This window comes from Nuphar pumila, chromosome 7 (assembly GCF_984573655.1).
Source record: "Nuphar pumila chromosome 7, dmNupPumi1.hap1.1, whole genome shotgun sequence".
NCBI classification, from domain to species: domain Eukaryota; kingdom Viridiplantae; phylum Streptophyta; class Magnoliopsida; order Nymphaeales; family Nymphaeaceae; genus Nuphar; species Nuphar pumila.
In genome coordinates, this window is record NC_143255.1 from 37,928,531 (window position 1) to 37,947,709 (window position 19,179).

Sequence of the window (19,179 nt, forward strand, 5' to 3'; positions counted from 1 at the left end):
TTTTATATTGAATCATGCATAGTTTAATATGAATTAAATGCTAAAATATATGCATGATCATCACCTGATCTTGATCATACACACCCTCGCAGATAATCCTTTGGATATCAGGTTCTCAACAGATACCATACTCAATGATACATGCATCAATACAATTGACCGCTCTTGGAGTCAGTAGCCACCAATATGGGCATAAGCATGTATACCAGCAATATGCATCGTATCACCTCACATGGTAAATCAAAACACAAGATCACACATTCCTCCAATAAAGTTTCATGAACCATGAAAATTTATCGCATGCTTTTAACATTTCTTATCACGTGGCATTTCAATCACATCATACAGAAGCATATTACATCACGCATCACATCATTGCTACAAGGAACATTGCATTTCTCAAATAGGATCTCAAAGCATGCGAAATCAAAGCATGAGTTTTATACATATGAGAATACTCACATAATATATTATGAATCAACTAAACTTCAACATACGTAACTCCTACGTAGTTCAATAAATTCACATAGGATTCAAGTTATATGTGCAAATATTCAAATCATTGCATCATCATACGCATTCACAATTCTTATCTCAAAGCACGTCACATTCAACCTTTCTAGCGTATAACTCATGCACATATCTTCAAAGCATTTTAATCAAATATTCATGATACTTATCAATCATGTTATACAAGTATGATATCTTCACACAAACAATCATAATGCAATCTTCTGCAATATAACTATGTAGGCATGACGTGTCATTTACCTGCATAAGCATCGTAATCATAAGAATCTTGGAAACACCAAAGTCATACATAATTTCATCAATAAGCTTTTACTTGACAAAAAATATGTACCCAAAACACACGAAAGTCTTATGACCCATCAACCAGTGTGAACAAACTTATGTTTCAATATTATTAGCTTGTGGGTATGCGCAAATGAATCATAGAAACAACTGAGACTAGTTCAGGCGTCTGTTATTTTATGTATCTTCAATAACCCGAATAGCTAGTTGAGTTCGCTCTTAGGGGAACGACTTTTAGCCAAGAGAGGATTCCCCAAAGACAGTTACTTGGCAACAGATGCATCCAACTTCTGCAGAAGTCTATGAGATCTACCACCTAGGATAATGTATGGTAGTCCCTTCCCCTAACTACAATGATTGGAGAGGCTGAATCTTTGCCTGTGAGGTGGTTGTTAACAACGTGTCTATTGGAGTTTTTGTACTGATCCATCATCTTCCTTGACAGAAACCAAAGGGCGAATGAGTGCATTAGGCGTTGCTTACTGTTCGAGGTCACACGACTGTCTCATCCAATCATCACAGTACTAGCGTACAGTGCACGACTATAAGTACTCTAGGATGAAGGAGATATAGTTCCTCAATAGGAGCCTCAACAGAAGTGTTTCACAAAGATGTAATGTTTCTCAAACTTTACTTTTGACATTATTTATCGTTTGAAACAGCCAACAACTTGTGTCAACATTTGGCATGCAATTTTCTAGAATCTCATCCACTATCGTGGTATCTACATGACTCGCATGATTCGATACCGGCCTCGATGAATGGGATGTGGGTTTCTCAACAGAACCCTCGCTAAAAAATTTGCTCAAGCCCCAATTCAGGGTTACCCGAGATATGTCGAATAGATAAACGAAATCAGCCAAATCACATCCTTTCAAATACTTTGATTTGGACAGTCTTTGATGCTTTTGCGCAACTCCTTAAATTCTCAAGTCTACTTTTCAGGACTGCTCACTCGAAAAATCAGGATCCCCATTAGGAATCCCTCTCCTTAGACGATAATGTATCATTAAGCCCTTGACTCAACTCTATTCGCAAGAGGGAGAGCGGTAAATGCCTCTTGCATTCTCCACACGGATGCCTTTATAGCATATGCAATGAGCGAAAACCTGAGTGTCATCTGCAATGGCAAGGTCGTAATGAAACATTTGCAAAAGCAAGATCTTGGGCGCAAAGCGCGACGACAAGGGAAAGACTGTAAGCAGGAGTGCAAACGCAAAGCCTGGGCACAAAACACAACGACAAAGGAAAAACATGATAAAAATTAGAGGACAAGGATCGCAAAATCGTGTCCTTGAGTTAAATGTGTACTTGTATATATATATATATATATATATATATATATATATATATATATATATATATATATATATATATATATATATATATATATATAATTATCCTTTTTAGTTAATTGAACTCAATTCACTTGTCCAAGTCCTCCGTGCAATATTCTCCTACCTTGGGGAGTTGTGAGATTGTTGGCGTCTGCGGGTGTAAGCGATGGACAGTTTGGGTCGTGGGGCGCGAGCGGGATCCATCGTACGAGTTGCAAAAGCAAGATGTTAACATGCTATCTCAATCAGAAAGGTAGAGAGGACAGGGGTGTTGTCGTTGTCCTGACCTGAAAGAAGCAGAGGCAGGGAGCATCAATGAAACTGCTTTACGTGCAAGAAATAGGGGCAGGGGTTGCGAGCCTCTGCTGACCCGCTGTCAACAAGAATAGGCAGGCAGGGTGTTGCACCCTTGTCTGTCGATTGTTCAGACAGAGGCAGGGGTTGCACCCCTACCTGACGAAGGCAAGTAGAGAGATAGGGGCTTCGCCCTTGCCTGTCGAAAAGTACAGAGGCTGGAGCGAAAACTAGCGAAGGTAGGGGTGATGCCCCTTCCCTAAAGAAGAGGGTGCAGGGAGGGGGGGCTCAGTCCCTCCCCTGCCCAAACCAATGGAGGAAGGGGTCTCAGCCCCTCCCCAGCGAAACAGGAAAGCAGGGAGGAAGTCGACCCCTTCCCTGCGCAATAGACTAGTAGGGAGGGGCTCGACCCCTCCCCTTGTGTAATTGACAAGCAGGAAGGGGCTCGATCCCTCCCCTAATACCAAGGGACCGAGGAGGAGGCTCTACCCCTCCTTCAGCATACTACAAAGGCAGGGAGGGCTCAAGCCCTTCCCTGCAACAAACTGAGACAGGGAGGGTCGAACCCTCCTCTGCGCGACAAAAAGGAGACAGGGAGGGCTCGACCCTCCTTGTGAAAAAGAAGAGACAGGGAGGGGTCTCGACCTTCCCTGTGAAAACAAAAGGGCAGGCAGGGGGCCCAAACCCCCCTGCCAGAACCCTTCTCACAGGCGACAGGGGCTAAATCCTCTGTCAAACGGCCATTCTCTACCGTAAAAGACCGACAAGCAGGGGCTTTTGCCTCTGTCGGTCGACGAAAGGAAGAAGAAAAGAAAAGGGGAAGAAGAGGTGGTAGAGAGGTGCGCACCTGGGCTGCCGACCTTGGGTTTTCGGAAGGGAGCTCAGGTCGGGGTCGCCTGTGCCGATCCTGTCAACAGAAGAAGACAAGAGAGGTGAGGGGTGGTCACCTGAGGGCTACCGAACGAGAGGTCGCCGGTGGCGGTGGGTTCTCGGGGGGTCTCCGGCGAGCAGAAATGAGAGGGGGGTCTGGGAGAGAAAGTGCAGAGAGAATGAGAGAGCAGAGGGGAAGGATGTTTCAAGAGACCTCCCCCTCTTTGCCACTGCATGCTTTTATAAGCACGCAGCCGACTAACCACCGAATCTGGGTTGGGTCCGGATCCGGCCCGATCCAATTTTTTGTGTGGGTTTTACATTATTACATGTGCCTCTCTCTCTCTCTCTCTCTCTCTCTCTCTCTCTCTCTCTCTCTCTCTCTCTCTCTCTCTCTCTCTCTCTCTCTCTCTCACACACACACACACACACACACACACACAAAAGCACGCATACATGTTCCATATAAATTAACAAAATGCCCCCTCGGTCGTTAAGCTTGAAGACAATAGTTTGAAACAGGGTTCCAAAATGCGTTTCAGCAAACTGAGACCAAACCAAGACCCACCCAGTAAGAGATGTTGAAGCCTGAGCCTACTCTTAAACATATAGATGTTATAGTATCTATGAAGCAATTACTTAGAAGTACATTTTGTGCAACAGCCCTATCTGATGGAAAAGGATCTCGTGATCCTGAACGGATCTTACCTGGGATGGCAAATCCCAAGTTTGTCTATGAAGAGCTGATCTAATTTTTTATTCTACCATAGTTCTCTTCCCTTATTGCGTTTATTAAAATTCCCTTATCACATATCTAATTTAATAAATTCCAACTTTATGCTACAGCTCAGCATGCCATTACCAAACCAAACTCCAGCATGGATGAGGGGCCCTGGCTGGAATGAAGATCCCTTCGCCCTCATGAATCATCCAACTACCATAAAGAATATGATGCAAGGAAATTTCAAGTTTCATTCCTGAAAAAATAATTTACATGAAAAGGCCGATATGATGCTTCATTGCACCAATACTTTATTCACATTGTACCCATCCTAACGCATAAATCAACTCAAACCACATAATATACATCACGCTTCAATAAAAAATAAGACTTTGCAAAGCCACAATTTGCAACAAAAGAATACATATTCTATACAGTTGACCAGTGTTTACTGCAATCCTTCTCTTGCGTTTAAGCTGTGCCCCTGACCAGCATCAAAGGCCTTATCATGGCATTATCTTCGTGATCTAAAATCTGCAGACATTATCAAATTAAAGTGGGTTACAAGATAAAAATAAATAAGTCAAAATTCAGTTTTGTTATTATAACTTTTTGCTTTTATTTTTTTTCAGGAAAATTTCCATATAGGGTCAACCTTTTGGCCATAATCCCAAAAAACAGCCCTCATGTTTCTGAATTTTCTAATATTGGCCTGATACTACCAATTAGAGACCTACCCATAGGAGTATCCATTAGTTCAGGTTAATTAAGTCTGAATTAATTTGAATCAAATGAAAATATATATGGAAAGCTGTTGCCCATATCAGGAACTTCAGAGACGTGAGACTCATTTTTTGAATTTGGTGCAAATGGTAAGCCTCTAACTGGAATTTTCCATTTTCCTATGAGCAATTAATCAGGAATGCCAAGTAAAAAAAAATCTTGCAGGCCATAGTTCTCAATTGAGAACCTCTAGTATCACAAAATGAAGTGGTTCACTCCATGGCTTTAGCTTGCTTATTCTGGACCATAGATTGTCAACAGTCTCTGCTAGGTGCAAGCAAAATGTAGTCATTAGATGAAACTAGAGAAAACGATTGGATCATACATACGACATACATACGATGACTGTGCATCATATGTCAATCATAGCCGTCCAATGGATGAATCTGGACAGGTAGAATCAGCACCTCGTCATATGTCATATGATGGGATCTGTGCTCGAAACTAGGACCAAGTCGTGGCTTGATGTGGGTTAAGAATGGTTGGAGATACTTACATGGCAATGGTACACATAACCAGGCTCAGCTGTTGCATCAAACCCAAGTGGTTCATTCTTGTGGACATAGCCAAACTTGACCACAATGGTAGTCATGTATCCTGGGCTCATCTTCACTGAATACTTCCATGTCCTCTCATTAGCTGGAACAGGATCCAACTTGCCCTTTGCATGGCTGCTTATGTTGCACTTGATTGCATCATTCAGTTGACTTAGGCATGCTGTGAACTGATCAAGGTTCAAGAGCTCTCTTTGCTCGATAGCCTGAAAAGTGGTCAAGTGAATGTGCAAAGGATGGTTATCAGGGGTCAAGTTTATGACCTTCCAAATCTCAGTGCTGCCAGAAACTGGTGTCTCCATCGCCAGATCCTCCAAACGCTTTCCGTTGATGTACAAATGGGTAGGATTCCCTCCTGAAGACTGATACTCATACATAACAATGTATCTCTTTACAAACTGTCGGCGGTGACCGCCTTCGGGTATGTAATCAATCTGGCTGGAATCGTCGTCGGGCTCTTGTAGGTTTCCGGGCATGATCACAAATTTGATCACCTTGCTATTATTGAGTGTGTCGACCTGAGTACCATCTGGATACAGTGCATCGTTTGTCAGCTCTACTTCGCCGGCCGAAGAAGCGAAGTGGATTACCACATCAGCGACTTCAGATGTTGCAAGCACTATGGTTGTCTTGGTGACTGGTTCTATTAGGTAGGAGTGATCTGAGGCTACTTGAATGAAAGGTAGGCCATTGCTCAATTTTAAGCATTGCTAGCATTGATGATCCTAAACCGGTACCTCCTGCGTTGGACCTTCATGTAAGGCCATGCCTTGCCATTAACTATGATTGCATCACCAAAGTACTCAGGCTGCCATTGAGGGTGTGTTGAAGGGTTATTGCCTGTTCTGTTCATGTAGAGTGACCCGTCTTTGCTGAAACTACGATCAAAGATGAAAAGCGGCTGGTCGAACTCACTGGAGGGTAGTTTCAGGGGCTATTCTTTAGCCGGATTGTGGATCACATAAGCGCCGATCAGACCCGCGAGTAGGTTAACCCTTGTTAGGCCAAGAGCATGGTCATGGTACCATAGGTCGCCTGGCAGTTGTTGGTCATTTGGGTAAGTGTAGGCCCGTCTAGTCCAAAATGGACCGATTTCCTTGAATCCGGCAGTGAACCTGGCAAATGCGCTCCCATCACTTTGCGGTTCATGGATCCCGACGTGGAGATGGACGACTGTGGGAATGCCACTTGTCTTAGATATGGCAGTTGGGACCGTTGGATCCCATGGGGGTATGTGTTTGGCTGGGAGGTAGTTCTCCCAAGTGACGAGAGTTGGTCCGTTCTGGAGGGCCTCTGGTTGAGCCTGGCACGGTTGCAGCCTCTTGAGAAGTTCCATATGCGAAAACGGTGCTCTTGGGTAAATCTCTATGGAATTTCTGCAGTGAAAAGTAATATTATCATGGTTACCATAGTGCTTCAAGCCAGATGGGAGTGTTCAAGAGTTGTGTCAGTCATGAAACATTTACCATGGTATGTTCAACAGCCATGATATATTTAACAAAAACTGATTAAAAAAGTTAATAAAATGTTTTGTCATAGCATATTTATCAACGACAAATTTTAAAAGAAAGTACAATTATTCTTGTAGCATGAAAGATGTTGAGAATTGTTGTTCAAAAAAGAAAAAGGATAAAAACTGCAAATTGGGGAGTGAAGAATCATGCCCATTTCTTCTGGAACATTCCAATTTTGAGAGTTGTTGGCCTGGTATGTCCATTACTTATGGTGTAGCCGTAGATCTTTGGCATGAAAGGCAGCTCATCTACATACATTTGAAGAAAACCAGAAACTTGAAGAAGCTCAAACTCAGTGATTGGTCCTCTAAGTATTTCAATGAACCTAGAATATTGTACTCAGCTATAAATTAGTTTGAGATTAATGAATCATAAATGAATCTTGGCTCCAATCATTTCTTCTCATTTTCTTGGCCGAACACCCAACAAAATTGGTTCCACAACCATGTTCATCCTCTAAAACAAAAAAAAATGAGTAATTTTTCATCTACACAAGATGGTCAATCGTACTAGTGATGGTCCTCCAATTCTCATATTCTCCGGTGAGCACTATGACCATTGGTTTGTAAAAAATGAGAACAATTTTCATATCACAAGACTTGTGAAAATATGTAGAGAATGGCTATGAAGAACCGGAAGGTGAAGAAGGTCTCACCAATCAAGAGCAAAAAGCCCTCAAGGAGAATAGGAAGAATGATGCAAAAGCTCTTTCATATATCCAGCAAGGTGTGACTCCGAATATCTTTTCAAGAATCATGGGAGCTGAAAAATCCAAGGAAGCATGGGAGATTCTACAAAAGAAGTTCCAAGGGAACATCAAGGTAAAAAACGTTACCCTTCAAACTCTTAGAAGAGAGCTTGAAAATTTAAAGATGAGTGATGTTGAAAATATTCAAGATTACTACACAAAAATCACCAAAATTGTAAATAAAATGAAAACCTTTGGTGAAGAAATTAATGAAAGCAGAATTGTAGAGAAGATTCTTGTTAGTTTACCCTCAAAATTTGATTCAATGGTGTCCATAATTGAAGAGACAAAAGATATCTCCTCAATGAGTATTCAAGAGTTGTTGGGATCCTTGAAGGCTCATGAGAGAAGGATGGCTAAACATGCTGAAAAATTCATTGAAAATATTTTCCAATCAAATTTGAATTTCAACCCCAAACCCAATGAAAGAGAGACCTCTACTTGCTATCAAAGAGGAGGAGACTCATAAAGAGGTGGAAGATATGGTCGTGGAAGAGGTAAAGACAGAAATTCAAGATGAAGAGAAAGAAACAACTTTCTAAGAACCTCTAATGCAGAAAATTTGCAGCATTGCAGCCATTGTGGCAATCATCTTGAGAAAGATTGTTGGCACAAAGGCAAACCAAAGTGCTATTTTTGTAAGAGACTTGCCATTTGGAGAAAGATTGCAGGTTCAAGACCAACCAACAAGCATAATTTTCAGAAGAAAAACAAGGAGAAGGAAGCTTATTCTATGCCTGTCACATGGCCACTGAAATCAAGAATGATGTGTGGTACCTTGATAACGGTTGTAGCAATCACATGACAAGAGATAAAACCATTTTTGTGGACTTGGATGAATCGGTAAAAACAGAAGTGAAGATGAGAAATAGAGTCATAGCTCAAGCACAAGGATTGGGAACCATTGGAGTCCAATTTAAGCAAGGTACGAAGTTCATTCGTGATGTTTTATTTGTTTCTGATTTGGACCAAAATTTATTGAGTCTTGGACAGCTTCTTGAGCATAAATATGCACTTAACTTTGATGATTATGAGTGTTGTATCTATGACAAAAAGGATGGTAGGCAGCTTGTAATGAAAATCAAAATGCAAACTAATCGAAGTTTTTTAATCAACTTCAAATATACTGGAACTCAAGCATTGAAAGCACATGTCGTTGAAGATTCATGGTTGTGGCACAAGAGGTATGGTCATTTGAATTTTCACAGCCTCAAAGTACTTTAACAAAATGAGACGGCGTATGGATTACCAAGGATTGATGAGAAACATGAAGTGTGTGAAGGTTGTGCACTTGGAAAACAACATCGGCAACCATTTCTTAAAGGAGTTGCATGGAGAGCCAATGAAATTTTGGGGCTAGTGCACACGGATGTTTGTGGACCTATGAGAACCACTTCATTCTTTTCATTGATGATTTTCTAGAATGACTTGGGTTTATTTCATGAAAAAAAAATCTGAAGTGTTTTCAATTTTCAAGAAGTTCAAAAATCTTGTTGAAAAGCAAAGTGGCCACTACATTAAGACGTTAAGAAGTGATCATGGCAAGGAGTATACTTCAAACAAATTCCAAGAATTTTATGAAGATGAAGGCATGAAAAGGCAGTTGACTGTTGGCTACACACCACAACAAAACGGAGTTTACGAAAAAAAGAATCAAACGGTGATGGAGATGGCAAAATCTATGTTGCATGATAAAGGTTTGCCAAAAGAAATTTTGGCTGAAGTTGTTTATACAGTTGTATATTTGCTCAACCAAAGTCCCACAAAGGCTGTGTGGAATCAAACTCCAATTGAAGCATGGAGTGGAAGGAAGGCTTCAGTGAAACACTTGAAAGTTTTTGGAAGCATTTTCTATGCTCAAATTCCAAAAGAAAAGAGGTGCAATCTTGATGAAGTAAGTGAAAAATGTATTTTTGTTGGTTATAGTTCCAAGTCTAAAGGTTATAGATTGTTTAATTTGAAGACTAACAAAATCATTATTAGTCGAGATGTTTTGTTTGATGAAAATGCTGCTTGGAATTGGGATAAGAAAAAGATTGAAAAGCAGGATGTTTGGCATCATGATGAAGAAGAAAATTCAGCAAATGAAGAAGGAAGTGATGATCACTCAGCTCCAATAACCAGCCCAACTTCATCTCCAAGTTCCTCAAGCTCAACTCCAAAGAAAATGAGGAGTTTGAGTGATGTCTATGCAAGATGCAACTTTTGCATTCTTGAACTAGAAAATTTTGAAGAAGCATAGGAAGAAAAGGATTAGAGAAAGGGAATGGAAGAAGAGATAAATGCAATTAAGAAGAACAAGACTTGGAAGCTAGTTGAAAGACAAGGAAATCATTGGTGTCAAGTGGATTTATAAAGTCAAGATGAATCCTGATGGCTCAATTCAAAAGAAGAAGGCAAGAGTTGTTGCTAAGGGTTATTCACAACAGCTCGGAATTGACTACGATAAAACTTTTGCATCGGCTGCAAGATTTGACACAATTAGAGCCCCCATTGCCATGGCAGCCCAAAAAGGTTGGAATCTCTACCAATTTGATGTCAAATCTGCATTTTTGAATGGAGAATTGAAGGAGGAGGTGTATGTTCAACAACCTCAAGGCTTTGTCAAAGAAGAAGAAGAAGACAAAGTGTACAAGTTAAAAAAGGCATTGTATGAGTTGAAGCAAGCTCCAAGGGCTTGGTATAGCCAAATTGATTTTTACTTCATGGAGCAAGGATTCAAAAAGAGCAAGACTGAACCAACCTTGTATTTGAAGACTCAAGGTAACTCAAACATTCTCATTGTTGCTTTATATGTTGATGATTTACTTTATACCGGTAACAATGAAAAGTTGGTTGCTGATTTTAAGAAAGACATGATGAAAAGATATGAAATGAATGACATGTGACTTTTACATCATTTTCTTGGCATGGAGATTTATCAATATGATGATAGAGTCTTTATTTGCCAAAAGAAATATGCTGAAATGTTCTTGTAAAGTTTGGCATGGCTGATTGCAAGCATATGGCTACACCACTTGTTGTAAGTGAAAAACTTGCTAAAGAAGATGGAGAAAAGAAAGATGATTCCACCTTGTATGAAAGTTTTGTAGGAAATTTGCTTTATCTCATAGCTACAAGGCCGGATATTATGTTTGCTTCAAGTTTATTATCAAGGTTTATGCACAATCCCAGTCAAATGCATCTTGGAGCAGCCAAGAGAGTGTTAAGATACATCAAAGGGATACTCAACTATGGCATGAAATTCAGCAAAGGAGTTCCTATAAACTTGCATGGTTATTGTGATAGTGATTGAGGTGGATGTCATGATGATATGAAGAGCACCTCAGGCTATTGTTTTTCACTTGGTTTGGGAGTGTTTTCTTGGGCATCAAAGAAGCAACAAAGTGTTGCACAATCATCCGCTGAAGTTGAATATGTCTCAGCAAGTTTGGCAACATCACAAGTCATTTGGCTTAGGAGAATTCTTGAAGACATTAGTGAGAAGAAAAAGCAAGTTACAGCGATGTTATGTGACAACAAATCAGCCATTGACATTGCCAAAAATCCAATTTATCATAGTAGAACTCGCCACATTGCCATCAAGCACCATTTTATTCGAGATGCAATTGAAGAAGGTGAAGTTGAGCTGAAATTTTGCAGGAAGATCAAGTTGCAGACATCTTTACTACGACACTTTCAAAAAACAAGTTCATCTATTTTCGAGAGATGCTTGGAGTTCAAGAATAGCACATTAAAGGGAGATATGTTGACTAATGTGCTAACTTAGGTAGTTGGAAAGTAATGTTAATGAGTTAGTTGGCAAGTGACTAGTTTAGAATTATATCTAAGTATTTTAATGAACCTAGAATGTTGTACTCAGCTATAAATTAGTTTGAGATGAATAAATTATGAATGAATCTTGGCTCCAATCATTTCTTCTCATTTTCTTGGCCGAACACCCAACAGGTCCACCTGTGGCTGAAGACAACATGGGCATCATCATGGTGTTCACCAAGAGTGCTACCACTGCTATGCATAATGTTCTTGCGATTCTCATCTCGTTGCCTGAAATGTTATCATCTCGAAAATTAGCACATCCCATCCTTTGACATAGGACTGGTTCCATACTACGTCAATCCTAGCCATGCAGCTGAAGCATCTGAAAGGCTAGGATTAGTCCACATCCAGGTGGAAACGTGGACCAATCCTAGTCGTTGATTTTACGGCTAAAATTTATCATGAGATAGAACTCATCCTATGTCAAATGGTGGGATCCGTGCTCTTTTGAATTATTCAACTTTGGAAACATAAGCATGATAGTTCACTAGCATAAACGGGGAGAGATGGGGATTCACTAAATCCTCTACTGCTTCTGCTGTTTGGGAGCTCAGATTTGGGAGATGAGAGTGGAGATGGCCTCCCATCTCTTCATTTCAACTACATCCTCATCAAGATGTAGTTGAGAGAGAGCTCTACTCTCATCACCCATTTTCATCTCCACTCTTTGCAGCCAGTGGTTAGGCGCCGAACACTCATGAAGTGTTCGGCCTCGATCACTGGATCTGCTGGCCAGAGGGAGATGGTGGAGAGCCCACTGAACCTTGACCTCTCCAGGTTGAACCATGAAAAGTTGTTCCCATGACTTTACCAAGAGTGCGATTGTGAGGTCAGTTCCACTCTTGCAGGTTTATGTCACCCAAGTCTCGCTCAAACGTGGGTGATAACTGATAGGTAATCATACTTTAGCAAGACAAAATAAACGTTTGTGTCAAGCTTCATACTCACTTGATGATCATACAAAGATTGTAGTGTGGAAAAAGAAATAAACTTCGACTGCAAAGAGAGAGAGAGAGAGAGAGAGAGAGAGAGGGGTGTTGGGTGTTTGAGCTGATGCAGCTTGAAAGGGGAAGGTGAGGCACATTCCCTATACATACACATTGTGATGATTAGATTCACGACCTTGTGGGATGAGTTTCTTGAAAATGGCAGTGGGCCAACCATTGAAGATTCATGCTGTCCAGCCAGCCGGTATAACCCCCATCAAGCCTTCAGAATCACACGCTAAAGCGACCATATTAAAAATCACATTAATTAATGAAACTCAGCTTTGTCTACATCACATATTATATAATAGAAATTAATATTAGATATGGTTATTGGCCTTCCATACGATTTCTCTGTCATATATAATTAAGGAAGGGTTTGTGCACAACCAGATTGAAAGTAAGATGGCTTAACCATCACATAGTAGCCTATGGACAACACGGCACCTGCTTCTTTATTTTCTGTTTATTTTTAAGCATACATATATTGTGTTAACTGCTACATCACATCCAAATCAATAATGTGCAATTCTTTATAACGTTGAAAATAGTGTCAGTGTAGTCGGTTTAATGTACAACCATATATATTTATAACTAAGTGACTAACAGATGCTTGAGAATGATGTCCAATTAGCATTTGAGAAGCCCCTAAATGAAGCACTTTGAGGCAATTGACGTTAAAATTCCGTTGTTGGCATAATGGGAACACTACATTTGGTTTCATTCTTCAAACGATTTCAGAAAATACCAAAGACCTAATGCTTCATAAAAATTTGGTGACTGCAGAATCTTACACGTTTTGTTATACTAGTAGAATCGATCATATTGTATAATCTAATGCACCAAAAACATTATATATATATATATATATATATATAGAGAGAGAGAGAGAGAGAACTGAACATATTAGGCCCCATTTCTCATTCTGCTCCATAGGTTTTAAGTATTTTATGATATATTTGAACCGTTAGATGTGTTTAGCATGCTCGATTTAGTGGGAATCAACTCTTGTAAGAAAAATGCGGATTAATGACGGACGTTGTCTGTCACTATTCTGTTGCTAAATTGAATTAGCGACGGATAGTGTCTGTCACATATTCTTGGTCGCTAATTAGCTATAGAACTTATCTGGCACTAATCCATTCCTAATTAGCGATGGATATTATCTGTCGTGAGTCCGTCGCTAAATAAGCACGGATTTGGTTTTGCGATGGATACATATCTGTCGCTAATTCATCGATGAATTAGCGATGGATAATATTCGTCGCTAATCTGTCACAAAATTTTAAAAATAAAAATTAAAAAAAAATGTTTGAAATATGTACAAGCAGATTTACTTCAAAACTGCTCACCATTTCATTTTTCGCTTCCTCCTCACCAGATAACCAATATATAATTGTATTGTGCCAGTTGAGCCCCCCACACCTACGCAATAATAGCATGAAAATGAATGCATACAGCACCCATTCATGTTTTAAAAGAGGAAGCTAATTTGAGTAATGCAAAATCCACAACCAGAGAATCAAGAAAAGGTAAATGGTTGTGGATTTTTAGGGGTCTACCGACTAGGAACTGCCTAGCGCTTTTGACTACATAGTGTTTGCAATGAAGGCCTGTTTGCGTCCTGTTTGAGTGCAAAAGGAGGTCCAGGTTTCTATATGTAGCGACAGTCATGAGTACCATCAAAATGCTCTTGTGCATATGTTGGCAAGGAAAATCACTATGAAATGTGTGATCAGGGTCAATTTCAATAACTGGCTTACTTCTATGTTATACCTACAGTATGCATCCAATGTTACATAAGAATACATCATAGTATCATAAAGTCTCTTTTAATACAGGATTGGTGGATTGTGTAATTTTGTCCCTAATAAGATATAACATAAACAGTTGCACAGTATGATATAAACTGAACTTTAGGTTGCTATTTGGATTCTCAACATCTTTGCAACAATTCCTGGCAATGTATAGCATTCAAAAAAAAAAATCTTGTTAATAGAATAGTGAGCATTTATAAATAATACAGGATGAACAGGCTCCCTACTAAAAAAATGGCAGCTTTTTATACCATCCACATTTTGGAAGGAAAAGTTGAAAATAACAAAACTTATGTGCCATGGCAGCCAATCATATCAGACCAATTCACTCGTGGCACCATTTTTACATTGCATGCCTACTTCAGTATCATTATCTCCATTGGGATGTTCCATTCGGAAATCAAGATACTTACGATGGTTTAGAGAGTGAAGCCAAAGTGCTACAACTCCTTCTTTATGTTCAGTTGATGCAATGTGAGCATATATATGCTTCATTTTGAATTCTTTCACCTCTTCAACATATCCCTCCAAAGACAACTCCTCGTGAGAATCTCTCCACTTCTGATTATATGAAGTATAGAGGCATTCATACAGAAAAAGACCCAGCTCAGGGGCTGTAGGAACATTGATATTCACATTCCTGAAGGCAAATGAAAGAGCAACATTATTCACAGTTGAATATAAGAAAAGATCATGAAAAGGTGTCATCGGCTCTAAGAGCATCATAGCATCCATGAATAGCTAAGCGAAAGTATCAATTTCTCTAACTGCTCTCTTCAATAAATTTGCTAACAGAAAGCTTCAACAGCACTGGAATAAGGACATGAAACTTTAGACGTAAGAAAAAAATACTTAAAACTATGATTTTTTAAAAGGCCTAACGAGACTTAACAAAAAAGGGGGGCCTAAGGAACGCATTACTTTATATATATATACATATTATTTTTTTATATATATACAGGCCGGCCCATGTTAGCCCACAGCCCAGCCCGTTTTGGCCCTGGCTGTGCCAAAGACCTGGTTCAGGCCGAGCCAGGGCCAAATTTACTGGCCCATTGACCATCTCTACATATGGTCAAATTTTCCAAAAAACATACCTAAGATGCACATTTTGAAGGAGAGGACAAGGGGGTGAACCATTCCCTTCCCACTTACATACAAAAAACATACCTGACATGCACATTTTTGTTAAATGCATTTTTATAATCTGTGATCTATCCCATAATATTCCTCTTCCATCCTATTCTCTGTCGTTTCTTTGGGAAGAATCAAAACTAGGTTGTGTGCTCTAAGTGGTCACAGCATGTCAATTTTCACGTTAAAATAACATCTATTCTGGACAAGTGGTCGCAATAAAAGATCAAAGTAACATGACCATTTAAACTTTTTTTTCCTCCTTTAAAACAAGGTTAGGGAATTGAGGGTCTGATCTGTGTTGCCATATAGCTAGAGCCCTCTTCCACAACACGAGTCTTACGCCTGCCCCTCGAAAACTGGATTTAGATCAGCTGCAATATGATTGCACACTTTAAGTGTACTGCTGCACCTCATCACCCACCATATGCTGTTGAGCCCGAAGTTGATAGGATGTATCCTAAAGATGGTGGGTGATCAAGTGCAACAACACGCTAAAAGTGTGCAATCACGTTTCACCTGATCCTCCGTCCATAAACCGACATAAAGTGTTACCTCAAGAAAAAGTGAAGGGTGAGTTTCTGTTGAAAATGAAAAACAGGGATCGCTTTTCCACATAGAAAGCGATCCCATTTTTTGTGCTGTCGCAGTGGGTGGTCTCAGGTTTTTGCACCATACAAACAAGCCCTAACGAGGCATGATCCAGTGATCAGGGGTGAGTACTTTACAAAGCCCTAACGAGGCATGATGTCAGTGCACGTCTCCTTGTAGTGGGATGTTTATGGTTCAAACCCCAGTGGTATGTTGAATAATAACGGGTGGAGATCTGCCTAACCCCAGCTAGACTTTCAAAAAGAAAAAAAAGTATTCAGGCGATAAGAATCGCAGAAAATCGCGGTGCATGCAGTGAATGTTTCATGCAGCAGCGATTTTCTGTGTTTTATGTGGCCCATGTACTTTTATAAAATATTTCATCTTGAAAACTGGAACTGCTTCGGGCCCTAAGAGGTTGGTTGAAATAACAAGTCTTAACGGGTCACTTTTTCGCCTTTAACAACCTTCGCCAAATTTTATAGTACCCAAAGATCTCTGAAACAACCATAAATGACATGAGCTCAACTGCACTAAGACCTCATAAATGTTCAGGTACCCCAAAGTTTCCAAAGGACAGAAGTCTCTGACCAGCTAAGGAAGGCTTTCCTAACTTTTGACGAGCTCAAGAGTTTCTGTTATCCTTGACCATAGAGTGTGTAATCGTTTCCTCAAGAAAACTGGTGTAGATCCAACCAAAGTAAAATCTGGCTCAACTACTCTCAAAGGGAAGTCCTTGAAGAACTTGGGAAGGTTCCATTAACTTAGATGGCAATGTTGTTAAGAATCTGTGGTTTTTTATTTAAATCCGATATTGAATTTACAAGAAATTTCTACCAAACTACAATTTACTTGAGAGAAAACAGGAAATAACAGAAAAATATAGGAAATAAGACAAAAAACTAGAAATAAACTGAAAATAACTAATTGCAATATCCCATCCCCAACCAACTGCTTATCTATAGAGATCCCCCATCTATAAATAGATGAGAGATTTTTTCTTAATTTTAAATCAAGCACTGACAACCTTCTAAAAAGATAAAACTTATTCTAAAATATGAATCTAATATAATGATCCAAATACAAATATCCAAGACAACAATTAAAAATTTAAAATACAAATTGATCCTTATAGACTCAGGTGTTCTGCTCCACTCCTGCATCATTTAAAAGAAAGATCAAACGATATGGAAGCTAAAAAAAACTACGTTCTTCAAGATGATGTATAGTTGGTGAGGTCTTTATTGGATTACTGTGGTATATATCAGCAATTTCAGAAAAGTGAGCTCATCCCAGTATTAGGGTCTAGAAGTTGGGTTGTAAGCAATGGCAGAGCCAAATTGAGGTCAGGGTGGGCACTGCCCACACTGACCCAAAAACTCCCTAGTAAGGGGGTTCAGGTGAAGGGTAGCCCTGACCTAATGAAAGAAATGGCAGAGCCACATTGAGGTCAGGGTGGGCACTGCCCACACTGACCCAAAAACTCCCTAATAAAGGGGTTCAGGTGAAGGGTAGCCCTGACCTAATGAAAGAAGGATCAAGGTGGCAGTGGCCACCCTGATCTTTTATGTGCCCCCATGACTCTCTCTCAACACAACAATCTCCCAATGCATGCGAGGTTTGCTAGGGATGGTAAACAAGCCGAGCTTGGACTGTTTGAGCTTGGCTCACTAAGGTTACACCCCTGCTCTTTGCGAGGCAATCACGAGGTTGCTCATTTTCTAAAAATATTATTTTTTAAGTATTTTTTAAATCTTGACAATATATAAAAGATATACATAATACATATATATATATGTTTAATCCATGTAGAGAACATATATAATATGCATTTTATGTATACAATATATAATATAAAAGTATATATAAATATATAATATGTAAAATAACCTGTACAAGTCAAGCCAATCAAGCTTGCCATGTTCGTGCTTGGCTCATTTACCTAAATGAGCTATATGATAGCTTGTCTCACTGAGCTCAGTTTCTGAGTCTAGTCGAACCAAATGGCAAGCTGTTCATCTTGTTTCCCATGCGACGCTAGAGTTTGTGCCCACCGTACGTAGTTCAGATTCCTGGCTCCGCCCCTGGTTATAAGTAGAGATTTCCCTTGTATTTTCTTGCTCGCTTCCCCAGACGCAATTAGGTGATCGGGCCGAGTACCTTATAACATATTGGCGCCGCACAAAACACAGAAAATTGCTAGCAAGTGCAGTGATTTTATGTATAAAATGCAAAACACAGAAAATCGCTTCCGTATAGCTATTTTCTGTATAAAATGCAAAACACAGAAAATCGCTTCCGTATAGCTATTTTCTGTATAAAACACAAAACATAGAAAATTGCTAGACGCGGAGCGGTTTTCCGTGTTCTGTGTGTCCGGAGCATTTTTGTAAAGTATTGAGCCGGATCATTATGATCGGAGTTGGATCTTGATCCAAAACCATACCCACTGAGCCGCATCTGGTCAAGACTTGCAAGATAAGGAGCCTAGGTCAAGCATGCCATGGGCTAGGTCTTACCATTAATTATAAGAAAACATTTAAAAAGTGCTTGACATCTAAGTTAAGGATGACAGCCAATCAACCTGAACAATATGAGAATACTCAGGAATTCGTTATCTTCCCATTGATGAGTTGAGCAATAAATAAAGTTATAAGGTGTGGTTAAAAGTACATACATGATAAACTTTACAGTAAAAAATATAAACAACTTTGAGTAACAACTATGCGCAGACGCTTTGGCTTGTGCGATAATCGTGGAGCCCGATAGAGTAGCGGTAACAAACCCAGCTGATATGATAACAAACCCTGAGATAATGGGTGTGATAACCAACCCTGTGAGATAATGATGTGCGTCAATACTCCCCCTCAAGTTGGAGTCAGACAATTGAATGACAGCCCACTTGAAAATCAGTTCATGAAATCGGTTTCTTAGTAAACACATCTGATGTGTAGCAATTAATCCATTTTATAGTTTTTCATGAATAAAATGGCAATCTACTTCAATGTGTTTAGTGCGTTCATGAAAAATAGGATTTGTGGCGATGTGCAGGGCAGATTGGTTACCGCAGTAGAATTTCATGGGTTGTGCATGTGAAAGACCAAAATCTTGAAGTAATGCACGTAACCAAATTAGCTCACAAGTGGTTGTAGCCATAGCGCGGTACTCCGGCTCGGCAGAGGATCTAGAGACCGTGTT

The 19,179-nt window shown here is 39.8% G+C and overlaps 1 pseudogene; it reads right to left on the reverse strand.

The window, feature by feature from the left end:
• Nucleotides 1-4,506: 4,506 nt before the first annotated feature.
• Nucleotides 4,507-7,339, reverse strand: LOC149831963 (multicopper oxidase LPR1 homolog 1-like; annotated as a pseudogene).
• Between the last annotated feature and the right edge of the window lie 11,840 nt (nucleotides 7,340-19,179).